The 13,181-nt window shown below is 50.4% G+C and overlaps 1 protein-coding gene across 1 annotated transcript in view; it reads left to right on the top strand.

The window, feature by feature from the left end:
• The window catches only part of LOC137439145 (astrotactin-2), a 1,262,948-nt gene that overhangs the window by 1,005,821 nt on the left and 243,946 nt on the right, over positions 1 to 13,181 (top strand). The gene's annotated exons all lie outside the window — the stretch shown is intronic.

The following is a 13,181-nucleotide window of genomic DNA, read 5'->3' as shown; positions in this document are numbered from 1 at the left end:
ATGAAGTCCCAAATGTTCCAAATTCAGGTCCCAAACACAAATGAAGTCCGAAATGTCCCAAATTCAGCTCCAAAATGCAAATGAAGTCCCAAATGTCCCAAATTCAGCTCCAAAATGCAAATTAAGTCCCAAATGTTCCAAATTTAGCTTCCAAATGCAAATGAAGTCTCAAATGTTCAAAATTCATCTCGAAAATGCAAATGCAGTACAGCTCTGCTGCAAATGACGTCAAAAAGCACAAACATTCAAAATCAGCATTAACTGCTCTTCTGGTTACCAGATACCTGCTTCAGGTTATCAACCAACATTGTGCTTCTGATTTGTACGAGTTTCCCGATATTAAATATCCGTCAGTGCTTGAGATTATTTTCTTGCTGGATTTGCGGCCTGTATTCGGTCATGAAAGTGAGCAAGTGATGACGAGCAAACAGAAAGAAAAGCAAAACACCGCAGGTGAATTAATATCCCATGCGGCTTTCCGCGTTGGGAGAAATTGGGAGTGGTAGATTCATGAAAACTTTTATTCTCACAATATTGAGATGGTAAACCAGAGAAGGTCACAGGAAGCTGTACACCGGTGCATTTCCTCACTATCTACCCTTTGCCATGCGTTTCGATGATTGGGAGCGCTGTTGAATGCCACGATGGGATTTGCATGTTTGCTTGTTAATCCTCTGGATTTTGCTCGGCTCTGCTGTAATTCAGCCATTGAAGCCCGGTCAGGCAATAATTTTCCTCGCTGACATTGAGAATTAATTACAAGGATCCCCCATTGAGGTTTTCCGCGCGTACAAAAGCCGTGTGACGAGGAAGACCTTTCGGGCTCGCTGCTACGAGTGGGCCAATCTAAAAGTCACAAGATACATATTTGAAGTGGAAGACCTTTCGGGTTGAATTTTGGACCAATAAAGAAAATCACGAAAATTGTGAGTAGGTTTCTGGAGGCCAGACAAGCTAAATAATTTGCCCTGGATGCCTCGTCGTCTTCCATTACCCAAAGTTGTGTGGACCTCATGACAAACAACATGCATCTGCTCTGCAATTAATGACTTGTTTTACTTGTGGAAATTCAACGCCTTTCTTATGACGACCTTTCCTGTTCTGTCAGGTTGAGCAAGGCTTTGAGGGTGCACAGCATTGACAGTGAGGGCCCAATTATCCACTGTGGCCGCTGTGAGCATCATAACCGAACCGATGCTACATCCAGGAGGATGTTGGGTGCGGAGTGTGAGGAGCACAGTGGGCAGAATTTATCGAACGCCCATTCTCGCTGCCACGTTTCCTGTCTGATTGATGTCTCGTGCGATGTGTAAATTCCTCCCAGAGCAACCTATTACGACAGGTGTGGTGTTATCGAGGGGAAAAGTCGAGTGTGCATGGGCTACCCTTGGGTACCTGGGGCCAATCCCTAACAAACGCTGTGATTCTTGCACCCCACCCCTTCGTTTTTCCTCCCTTGACCAAAATAGATTTTTAACCCTTTCCCCTTCACCCCGTCTTTCTTTTCCGATCGTTATTTTTCTGCCTAAACTGTAGGATTTATGTTGTACCTTTTCTTTTGTAAATCCACATCCCAAAAGGAAACCTCATCGCAGAAAACCCCTTTCATGTTTCCAAACTTAGTCTGGACTATCTAATTATTGCGCATCGGTCTGAAAGTTTTCGGTTTCTTGCTTTTTGTCCAAACACTTTGCAAAAAAGTTGATTCTACAAACTGAAATGTAGATTAGTTAGTCATGCGGTGGAATTTTCAAATCACAACCTCGGAATTGCAAAAGGCTTTCAAAAGAAACTGGTAATGTGAAAAGGTTCGTACACAATGGCGTCCGCACATGTTATTCCCAGTAGAGAGTAGACGACATCCTTTTATCACTTGGTGCGGCTTCTTCCTTTTTGTGCTGGTGTAGGCCTTCCTTAATGGACACACTTTAACGTTTTTATCTCTATGTCTGCTTTTACATGTGTGTCTGCGTTTCACAACAGTGTTCGTGCTTTGTGTCTGAATCTTACTATAATTCACCAAATGTCCGTCCGTCTGTCCATCTGTCTGTCTGTCTGTTCGAAGGTACCGTAAAAACTGCTGAACCGATCTCAACGATATTTTGGGTGGGTAATCCTGGGATCTCCAGGAGTAAAATAGGCTATTTAGTTTTCCTAATTTCAGCTTTCGTCTCCAGCATTCTCAGGTTTGGACTCCCGCATAACATTCGCGTTCGCATAACGTTCATTGTTCTCATTGTGACGATGGTGTTTTCCCGGGTGCGCACAAACGGCTGCACCGATCGCTGCACAGCTGCACCGATCGAACTCGGTGACCTCGGACAAAGACCTTTTATAAGGACACGGGTCGAATTCCTGCTTGAGAGAATTCTAACCCATTTCAACTGAAGGAAACACGTATCGGGAGTACATACGACATAGCGATTGTGAACACGATTATCGATCACGATTCACGATCATCACGATCACCACGATCATAGTGTATCGATCACTGTGGGACATTTGGTGAGTTATTGGAAGATACTGTTTAGATATTGATGATTTGCGTGTGATATGATTTAACGGATGTTTATATAAATCGTTTAAAATAAAAAAAGCCTTCAATTTCTGATATTTTACCTTTTCATTTGGGCCTCCCAATTGAAGCCCCGCCCATAGGGGTTGCTAGTAACGCTTAATGTTGTTTCTACTTCATCAACATTTTTACCTCCACCACCAAAGGAGGTTATGTTTTCACCCCTGTCTGCTTGTCTGTTTGTCTGTCTGTTTGTCTGTCTGCTTGTCTGTCTGGTTGTCTGTTCGTCTGTCTGCTTGTCTGTTTGTCTGTCTGCTTGTCTGTTTGTCTGTCTGCTTGTCTGTTTGGCTGTCTGTTTGTCTGTTTGTCTGTCTGTTTGTTTTTGTTTGTCTGTGTGTTTGTCTGTTTGTCTGTCTGCTTGTCTGTCTGCTTGTCTGCTTGTCTGCCTGCTTGTCTGTTTGTCTGTCTGCTTGTCTGTTGGTCTGTCTGTTTGTCTGTTTGTCTGTCTGTTTGTCTGTTTCTCTGTCTGCTTGTCTGTTTGTCTGTCTGTTTGTCTGTCTGTTTGCCTGTCTGTCTGTTTCTCTGTCTGCTTGTCTGTCTGCTTGTCTGTTTGTCTGTCTGCTTGTCTGTTTGTCTGTCTGTTTGACTTTGTCTGTCTGTTGGTTTGTTTGTGAACAAAATATCTCAAAAAGTTGTGGAATGATTCGGACGAAATTTGACAGAGATGTAGCGTATGTGACAAGGAATGAATGATTAGATTTTGGTCTAGATCCGGATTCGGATCCGGCTACTAGAATTTTTACGTGATTCTTCACCATTGGGAGATAGGGACAGAAACGATACATAGCAGGATATCCCAAAAAGTTGTGGACGGATTTGGACGAAACTTGGTGCACAGGTTAGATGTCTGACAAGGACAAACAGATTCGATTTTGGTGAAGTTCTGAATATGAATTCGGATATGAGAATTATTTAATTTTTTAAGTGATTCTTCACCATTGGGAGACCGGGCCAAACCCGATACATAGCAGGATTTCTCAAAAAGTTGTAGAATGATTTGGACGAAACTTGGTGGACAGGTTGGGTGTCTGACAAGGACAAAGAGATTCGATTTTGGTGAAGATCTGAATATGGATTCGGATATGAGAATTATTTAATTTTTGTAAGTGATTCTTCACCATTGAGTGATATGACCAACCAGGTGGAGGTATGCTCTCTACTAAGTGCCGTTCTAGTTCATTCTGCGTCACCGGTTTTCATTATAATTTGAGCTCGAATGTAACTTTTTGATGGAGATATTTCTGTCTCTAACATTTGAAATAAAATGCAATGAATAACAGTCAGCATTTTGCATTGTATATTTGATCGTGATGTTATTTTTATATTATTTAATTTGTGTTACCCCCTCCGCTCTCACACCCAAATCCTCGCACTAGACGAGTGCACGCTAACCAATGGCAAGATTATGGTGAAAATGTAGAAGGGCCTTCATCATTTAAGCAGAAAACGTTGTTTTTCGAACACAAGGCCAAGTCCCTCTGTTAAACACATCCAAAGCATTTATTTTTAATTCAAGTGAAAACACATGACGTATGACATTTTCAGCATGGACGAGTTGACAATCCCATCAATCCCTCCTCATCTCCCCACATCATAATTTGAAATCTGCGTAATATATGTCCAACAGGTATATAATATGACAAATATTGTATGAATGTTCATTCTGTAGTTCCTCATGGTGTTAACATTTCCCATATTATGTGTCAAATAGTCGTCAGTACTTGATGTTAGGGGTTTCTTTTTTTTGTGTGTACAAGGTCGAGGCTCGTGTAAGAGCTAACATGAATCGCATCAAAACAAACGGACACAAAAAACATATCATAAAGGGAGTGGGAGACAAGATGGGGAGAGAGAGGGAAGCACACAAGTACAACAGTAGAGAACAGGGACATCGGCAGATCTGTGGGAGGGAGAGGACTTGGGGGGAGGAGGCATGGGAAGGGGGAGGGAGGGGGTTAAAGAGGTAGAAAACACAAGGACTTTCGGGAAAGAAGTCGGTATTTCGAAAAAGTGGATTTGGGGTGAAATTAGCGGGGGTAGAAAAGATCAAGGTTTTGGATGGGGGAAGGTAAAAGATGGTGGTGAACAGCTGTTTTAAAGACCTGGAGGGTGGAGTGGGATTGAAGAGAGTGAGGGAGTTTGTTCCAGAGGTGGGAGAAAAGAGGAATGAAGGAGTGAAGGTGAGCAGAGAGTCTTGATTTTGGCAGCTTAACCATAAGAGGGTTGCAGGCAGATCTTGTGCGACCTGGAGGAATATTTGGGGGACAGAGCCCAGCGAGAGCTGGGGGGGCAAGGCCGGAGAGGAGTCGGTAGAAGACCTGTTTGAGAGGAAGACCTCGGTAGAAGACCTGGAGAGGGTTGGGGTTACAAGTGTGTTTGGGCACATACGTACATGGAAATTCCACGTACATGGAAAGAGTGGCTTTTTGCTCGAGTGGGGAAATCCTTGTCGAATTTTCCTCTTTAGTGTGGATTTGAATCCCATTCCTGATGGCAGATCCACATTATTCCAACAGTGTAACCATTCTCGTTGAGCCAACGCGGAAAGCCAATGCTGGGCCAACACCGAATAACATCGGACATTGGCTGCAAGTTGTCAGTGTCCCCAAGGCCAACTTTCTATTTCTGTATAAAAGTCAAATTGTTGAGCCAACATTGAAGTGGATCTGTGAAGGTGCCAGGCCAAGTCTGACGTTGGTCAAACGAAGCTGTTCCGGTTAGGCGTGCTGCTCAGGTGAATTGTCCACACCTTGCGATGAAGTAACGACCTGTTCCGGATTTGATCGTATCCCAGGAAACGTTCACAACTTGTCGTAAGTGCACCAATGCTGTGTCACGAAGATGAATCTTGAACTATTGTTGATATCTCCACCATAGTAAGAGAGGAGGCTGATACTATAGTGGAGAAATCGTGTACTCGACCTTGAGCTGTCTGGTCTGGGTTGGACCTTTTGCAGGCAGGAAGTTGCATCACACTGAGTGCATCACCCTTCAGAGGAAAGTTAAGCCGGCTGTCCTCTGTCCCTTTCCCTGAGTGCACATTAAATAATGGACACTTTCAAATAGAGAATGCCATTTTGTGTTGGCACCCCAACAAATCGATACGATGTGCGTGATCTGATTTGTTGACTTGGTATGTCGTTTTTATATGTAGTAGACATGCTCATGTGTTTGTAGAATTTTGTCTCGTCTGACTTGTATTACTTCTGAATGTTACTGTGTCGTGTTTTTATTTTTATTTTTGTATACAAGATGGAGGCTCGTGAAGGAGCTAACATTAATCACACAAAAAGTCAAACCGACACATAAAACACAAAAAATAAGGGTGCGGTTGACAAGATGGGGAGAGAGGGGGAAGGACACAAACACAAGAGGGCAGGGACATCGAGAGAACTGTGGGAGGGAGAGGGCTTGGGGGATGTGGGAGAGGTATAAAACATATGAACACTGCAAGGACTTCCAGGAGAGAAGTTAGAATTTCGAAAAAGTGTATCTGGTGTGAATTAGCGGGGGTACAAATGATCAAGGTTTTGGATGGGGGAAGATAAGAGATGGTGGTGAACAGCTGTTATAAAGACCTGGAGGGATGAGTAGGTGTCTATCCTCTGAGTTGTCTATCCTGGGTTTAAATTCCGACCCAATTTAGACTGTCATCCTGTTGTTTTCACTCAGGGAGATTCATCAACGTGTGTTGAATGGATGTTGAACTGGGTGGACTGATCCCTCCACCCCCACACCCATGTCACGACTGACATAATTGGATGTCCCTGGTGGGGGGAAGCCCTCGTATATCTGTGCCCTTATCAGCTTTTAAGAGTTTCCTTTGAGGTCTTTCAAGGAGATATTTACCGAGCTAGAAAGCATGAATATAAATTCCTGAATGTTTAATGTAATTGCCTTTGAATTTCTGAATTTCTGCCTGTCTGGTGTTGGCTTAGTGGTTAGAGTGCCGGCTTGGGGTCCTAGGATCCTGGGTTCAAATCCCGGTTGATTGCTGAATTAACGCCAGGGGGGTTGACTCAGCCTGTCCATCCTTCCGAGGTCGGCAAATTGAGGACCAGTTCACTGGTAATTCCCTGTGTGTGTCACAAGAGGTGACCAACAGGGTTGGCGGCAGGAAGGGCATCCGGCCATAAAACATTGCTTCAAAAAGAGGTCCACGGTGCCCAAAAAAGGCCAACCCCTGCTCTGTGGGGAAAAATGGCCTCTAAAGGTGATTCTGTAGCGTGGTGCTAAGCACGCAACTTGTTTGCCAACGAAGGTAAGCCACAACGAGTAGGGTCCAAAAGAGTCTTTATTCAATAGCTCAAACTGTAGCACTAACGTGCTCGGGGCTGCGCACCCCGTGTATATGCCGAGGCCACGCCTACCCCTCAGGCGTGGCCGACACCCTCTTGGTGCACGGAATGATGTCACCGCGCCAGTGAGCCATCGTGTCCGCCACAAGCGCCCCCCCAGAATTCCCGCGCACCTGAAGGGTCAGTTTGCGGGGTAAACGGATGACCCGACCGAATCGCCCTCTGGCGGCTGGCGGCGTCTGGGATGCCGGGATGTCATCTGGGATGCCCCCGGCGGCACCTGGGATGGGTGCAGGACCGGAGGGGGGGTGCCCGCGGGGCTGGGCGGTGCAGGAGGTCCGCCCGCCGCGAGGCGGCCCCGACGCGGGGGCCGAGCCACTGGCGGGGGGTGGTCCACGTCGAGGTGGGCCAGCTTGAGGCGGTCCACGGAAACGCGGTCAGGAGTACCGCCGATGTCGAGGGTGAAGTGTTTCACCCCGGTCTCCAGCATGTGGAAGGGCCCGTCGTACGGGGGCCGCAGCGGTGTCCGGTGGGCGTCGTGGCGGACGAACACGTACTCCGCCGTGCAAAGCTCCGGCGCGACGTGCGTTGGCGGGCACCCGTGGTGCGCCGTCGGCACCAGCGTGAACCTCCGGGCGGTCTCCTGCAGTGCGGAGCGCTGCTGCGCCACGGACCATAGTGCCGTGAAGTCGGGGAGGAACTCGCCCGGCACCCGCAGCGGTTGTCAGAAGACCAACTCCGCCGCGGATGCGTGCAGGTCGTCCTTGGGCGCCATCCGGAGGCCCAGCAGGACCCAGGGGAGCCTGTCGACCCAGCCGCCGTCGCGGAGGGTGGCCCGGAGCGTGGCCTTCAAGGAGCGGTGGAAGCGCTCGCACAGGCCGTTGGCCTGGGGGTGGTAAGCTGTGGTGCGGTGCAGCTGGACGCCGAGCCCCCGCGCGACCGCCCCCCAGAGCTCTGAGGTGAACTGGGGGCCGCGGTCGGACGAGATGTCCGAGGGAGCGCCGAACCGCGCAACCCAGGTGGCGATGAACGCCTGCGCGACGTCCGCCGCCATCGTCGCCGCCAAAGGCACAACCTCCGGCCACTGGGTGGTGCGGTCCACCATGGTGAGGACGTGGGTGAAACCCCACGAGGGGGGCAGAGGTCCCACCAAGTCCACGTGAACGTGGTCGAACCGACGTTCGGGCACCGTGAACGGGGCCAACGGGGTCTGGGTGTGGCGGTGCACCTTCGCGCGCTGGCACGTGAGGCACGTCCTGGTCCAATCGCGGACGGCCTTCCTGAGGCCATGCCAGATGAACTTGTCAGCGACCAGCCTCTGGGAGGCCTTCGTGCCCGGGTGGGACAGGCCGTGGATGGCGTCAAAAACCCGGCGCTGCCAGCCCGCGGGCACGATGGGGCGAGGCCGCCCGAGGGAGACGTCACACAGGAGGGCCGTGCCCACGCCGTCGAACGGCACCTCGGTGACGCGGAGGCCCGTGACGGCGGTCCGCAAGGCCTGGATGTCGGGGTCGGCGGTCTGGTCCACCGCCATCTGGGCATAGTCGATCCCGAGGTGGACCGCGTGGGCGACAGACCGGGAAAGGCAATCCGCCACCGGGTTGTCCTTTCCCGCGACGTGCCGGATGTCTGTCGTGTACTCGGACACGGCTGAGAGGTGATGCTGCTGACGGGCCGACCATGGCTCGGCGACCTTGGCCATCGCGAAGACCAGGGGCTTGTGGTTGACGAAGGCCGTGAACGAACGGCCCTCGAGCAGATGGCGGAAGTGCCGGACCGCCAGGTGGAGCCCGAGCAACTCGCGGTCGAAGGTGCTGTACCGGCGTTCGTGCGGGCGAAGCTGCCGGCTGAAAAACGCCAGCGGTTGCCAAGCACCACGCACCCATTGCTCGTGCACCGCGCCCACCGCGTAGTCCGACGTGTCGGTGGTGAGGGCGATCGGTGCATCGAGCGCCGGGTGCGCAGGCATGGTGGTGTTAGCCAAGGCGAGCTTCGCGCCCGCAGACGCCGCGTCCATCTGCTCGGTCCAAACAATGTCACCTTTGCCCGGCTTCCCCCGGAGGGCCTCGTGCAGGGGGCGCAGGAGCTGGGCGACACGGTCCAGGAAACGGTGGTAAAGGTTCACCATGCCCAGGAACTCCTGGAGCCCCCTGATCGTGCGGGGGTGCGGAAACCCCTTGACCGCCTCCACCTTTGCCGGTAAGGGGGTGGCCCCGTGCCTGGTGACGCGGTTCCCCAAAAAGTCGATTTCGGCGACGCCAAACCGGCACTTGGTGGGGTTTACGATCAGGCCATGCTGGCCCAGGCGTTCGAAGAGCGTGCGGAGGTGGCGGAGGTGCTCTTCGCGGGACGCGCTTGCGACGAGGATGTCGTCCAGGTAGACGTAAACGAAATCCAAGTCACGCAAGACGGTGTCCATCAGCCGCTGGAACGCCTGAGCCGCATTCTTCAACCCGAAGGGCATCCGCAGAAACTCGAAGAGGCCGAATGGTGTAATGACGGCCGTCTTCTGTATGTCCTCCGGCCTGACGGGGACCTGGTGGTAGCTGCGGATGAGGTCCACCTTGGAAAAGAGGGACATTTTCGCCAACCGGGCGGAAAAGTCCTGGATGTGAGGGACCGGGTAGCGGTCGGGGGTGGTAGCATCGTTGAGGCGGCGGTAGTCCCCGCACGGCCGCCATCCCCCGCCGGGCTTCGGCACGATGTGCAGCGGCGATGCCCAAGCGCTCTTGGAGCGCCGCACGATGCCCAGCCGCTCCAGCGTAGCAAACTCTGCTTTCGCCACCGCGAGCTTCGTCGGCTCGAGGCGGCGTGCCCGGGCGTAGACCGGTGGCCCGACGGTGGGGATGTGATGCTCCACCCCGTGCTTGACGGCCACCACCGAGAAGGTGGGCCGCGTGAGGGCCGGGAAGCTGGCGAGGAGGCGGGTAAAGTCATCCGCTGCCGGAAGCGTACAAACCAAACTCGCCGGGACGGAACCGTTTAGTAAGCTGCTTGGTGAGCTGCTCGGTGAGCCGCTCAGTGAGCCGATCAACGAGCTGCTCAGTGAACAAGCGAGCAAGCTAAAGGTTTCGGCCTGGACAAGCCTTCTGTGCTTCACGTCCACCAACAACCCATTTGCACATAGGAAGTCCGCACCGAGCAATGCCATGGGCACGCTGGCGGTTACGAACGTCCATTGAAAGCGCTGCCTTCCGAACCGCAGGGAGAGGCAGCGCTTCCCGAATGTGCGTATGGGTGTTCCGTTGGCTGCAAGCAACGCGGGGCCCCGGCCCGCGGTTCGCTTGTCGGACGCGTGGGCTGGGATGACGCTTACCTGCGCTCCTGTGTCGCAGAGGAAGCGGCGCCCGGACAAGGTGTCCATGATGAATAAGAGGTGTCCTTGATCGTTTCCTGACTTGCCAAACGAGCACCGCGGGCAACACTTCTTAGCCTTGTGGCCGAACCTGGCATGGAAACGGCACCAGGCTTGCGGCGGGAGCGGCGGAGGCCGCGGCGTTCGCCACTGCAGTGGTGGTGGGTGGGGCGTGGTGGCGGCCACGAGGTGTGCATGCGCATCAGCCTCGGGATCCACGAGGTGTGCATGCGCATCAGCCTCGGGATCCGCGACGGCCGCACTGAAGCTCGCCCGCGTGTCACAAGCCGCGAAAAACTTGTCGGCCTCGACTGCCAGAGCGCGGGGTTCCCCTATGTTGGAACCGGCCAACGTGAGGCGTACCTGTGCCGGCAGCTGGCGTAGAAAAAGCGCCCGGAATAAAAAATCCGGGGCTTTGTCACCCAACAACGACAGCATGTAGTCCATCCGTACCGATGGTCGTGTGTCGCCGAGTTCGGGAAGGTCCAGGAGGCGGTCTGCCCGTTCGAACTCCGTGAGGCCGACGTGGCAATGAGGAGCCGTTTGAGCACCCTGTACTTGTGCTCCGCCGGTGGGTGCCGCAGGATGGACACGACTCGGGCGGCCGTGCCGGGCCTGAGGGAGGCGATCACGTGATAGTAACGCGTCTCGTCCACCGTTATTCCTCGAAGCTGGAATTGTGCTTCGGCCTGCACGAACCATACTTCGGCCTGAGCTTCCCAAAACTCAGGGAGCTTCACCGCTACCGCGTTGTTGGCCATGGCGCGTTCTGTGGTCAGCGACGGCTGAACCAAAAGGGGTCACCAATGTAGCATGGTGCTAAGCACGCAACTTGTTTGCCAACGAAGGTAAGCCACAACGAGTAGGGTCCAAAAGAGTCTCTATTCAATAGCTCAAACAGTAGCACTAACGTGCTCGGGGCTGCGTGCCCCGTGTATATGCCGAGGCCACGCCTACCCCTCGGGCGTGGCCGTCACCCTCTTGGTGCGCGGAATGATGTCTATCGGGGCTGTGGCGCATCATTTCCTCAGGACAGTCGGTTGGACTCTGCAATTAAAAGGAGGCCCCAGTTTGCAACATCAATGTCGGCTTTAGCAAACACGGAAACTCCTAGAGACTGCTTTAGCAACATGGGAAAGAGTATGCTCACTTAACCGAAGGAGAGGAGGAGGTTGAATCACCTTAGGCCTACTAAAAACGAATTTATTGGGGGAAAAAGAAGATAAAATGCAAAAAAAAAGGTCATTCACATTACATTTGGAAGTATTCTCAATGAAATGTTTAAATTAGCAAATTGTACCAATTTTGAAAATCAATTTGTTTTAGGAAAATATCCAGCTGAAGTGTCCTTCATATATTTGGCCTCTGTGACTGCGGAATGCAATCTCTGGGTTATAATAATCGGTTCCCTTTCAAGGAACTTCAGGAGACCAGTGGGCCCATCAAAGCCTGCGCTTTTATTACCAACATATGGTTGTTTGTCCAGTGCTCTATCATTTTAAAATGCTGACGATCAAACAAGGAAGCGGCACGTACCATTTTTGAAGCCTTTTGGACAACTCAGCTGGGGCTCAATGTGCCAACCTTCCAGATGATTAAAGTGGATGCTCCGACCGTTATCTGCTGAAGCTGCTTGTGTACTTGAGAAAATTCGAGTCTGATTGCGGTTCTGAAAATTTTTACCAATCTTTTGGACAAAAATCCCCCTGTAGTTCACAAATTTTGTGAGGACACAACAAGTACCTTCCAACACTCTTGTGTGTTCAATTGAAAAGTTACAGTCACGTGACTTCACCTGCGGAGTCGATACCGACGAGTTAATAAACATTGTCTGGAATGTCGATACATTAATGGGATAAGTTTGCAAAATCATTTCACTTTCAAATATTTAAACTGCGAGCAGTGATGGCAGGGACCAATATGCCCCGTTCTGATTGGCCAAGTGAGCGATGACGTCATTGACAATGTTTTCGCAACCCGATTGACCACATTGAAAACCGCAACCCGATTATGCGAAGTTTCAACCTAATTGATCGAACAATGAAGATGTGTTCAAAAGGATTTTCATGAAATCCAATATGGCCACAACGTCAGTGACCTATGATGTCATCCTTAGGTTATACATCAATAAAAGTGGCATTAGTACAAGTATAAGTGGTCAAAGCTTCAAGTTCCTCCGATCAATGGTTTAACCTGTTGGTCGATACAAAATTCATTGAATCATAATAAATAAAAAAAAGACTGACCAATGACGTCATAATTTTTAATTGGCCCGCGGCAGGCCAATTTGCATGAAATTCAAAAATCAGAAAAAGCGTGCTTCGCTTTGTGATGGGCTATATGTATGTATGTATGCCCAGGGTCGACTCAATCGATCGTAAAATGAAGGAGGAGATCCATTTTAAAGCATGAACTCCAATATGGCCGGGAGAGCACGTCACATATGACGTCATCCATATGACATGCATATCGGAGTATAGGTGGTCAAAGTTTAAAGTTCCTATAATGAGCGGTATATGACCTGTAGGTCCCCGACAAATTTCATGGAATCAATAATAATAATAATCTGAACTATTTCAAAACGGTACCTTTGGTCCCCTAATAATTACCCTATAAATTAACAATTAATCAGCTTCTTTAACTTGAAATGGTTAGTGACTAAGAGCATATTATTAACCAGAATGCGCGTTAACATTTTGTAATCATGAGATCACTTTTACTCTTTACACCATCGTTGGTGGTGGTGGTGGTGGTGGTGGTGGTGGTGTTTTACATTTTCCTGGTTTATATTTTTTTCTTCTCATATTTTATATTTCTTATCAATAACTCTCACTCACCGTCCATCTTATTTCCTATTAATTTTGCCATGAGCTCACAGCCAGGAAGTATTTATTGAATCATCGGCCTTGTCTAATTATTTTGCCACCATGATGATTGCATGTCAAAATCATTG

This window comes from Myxine glutinosa, chromosome 13, assembly GCF_964187855.1.
Source record: "Myxine glutinosa chromosome 13, kmMyxGlut1.1, whole genome shotgun sequence".
NCBI classification, from domain to species: domain Eukaryota; kingdom Metazoa; phylum Chordata; class Myxini; order Myxiniformes; family Myxinidae; genus Myxine; species Myxine glutinosa.
The sequence above is the reverse complement of the archived record's forward strand: the minus strand, read 5'-3'. Positions and strand labels throughout refer to the sequence as shown.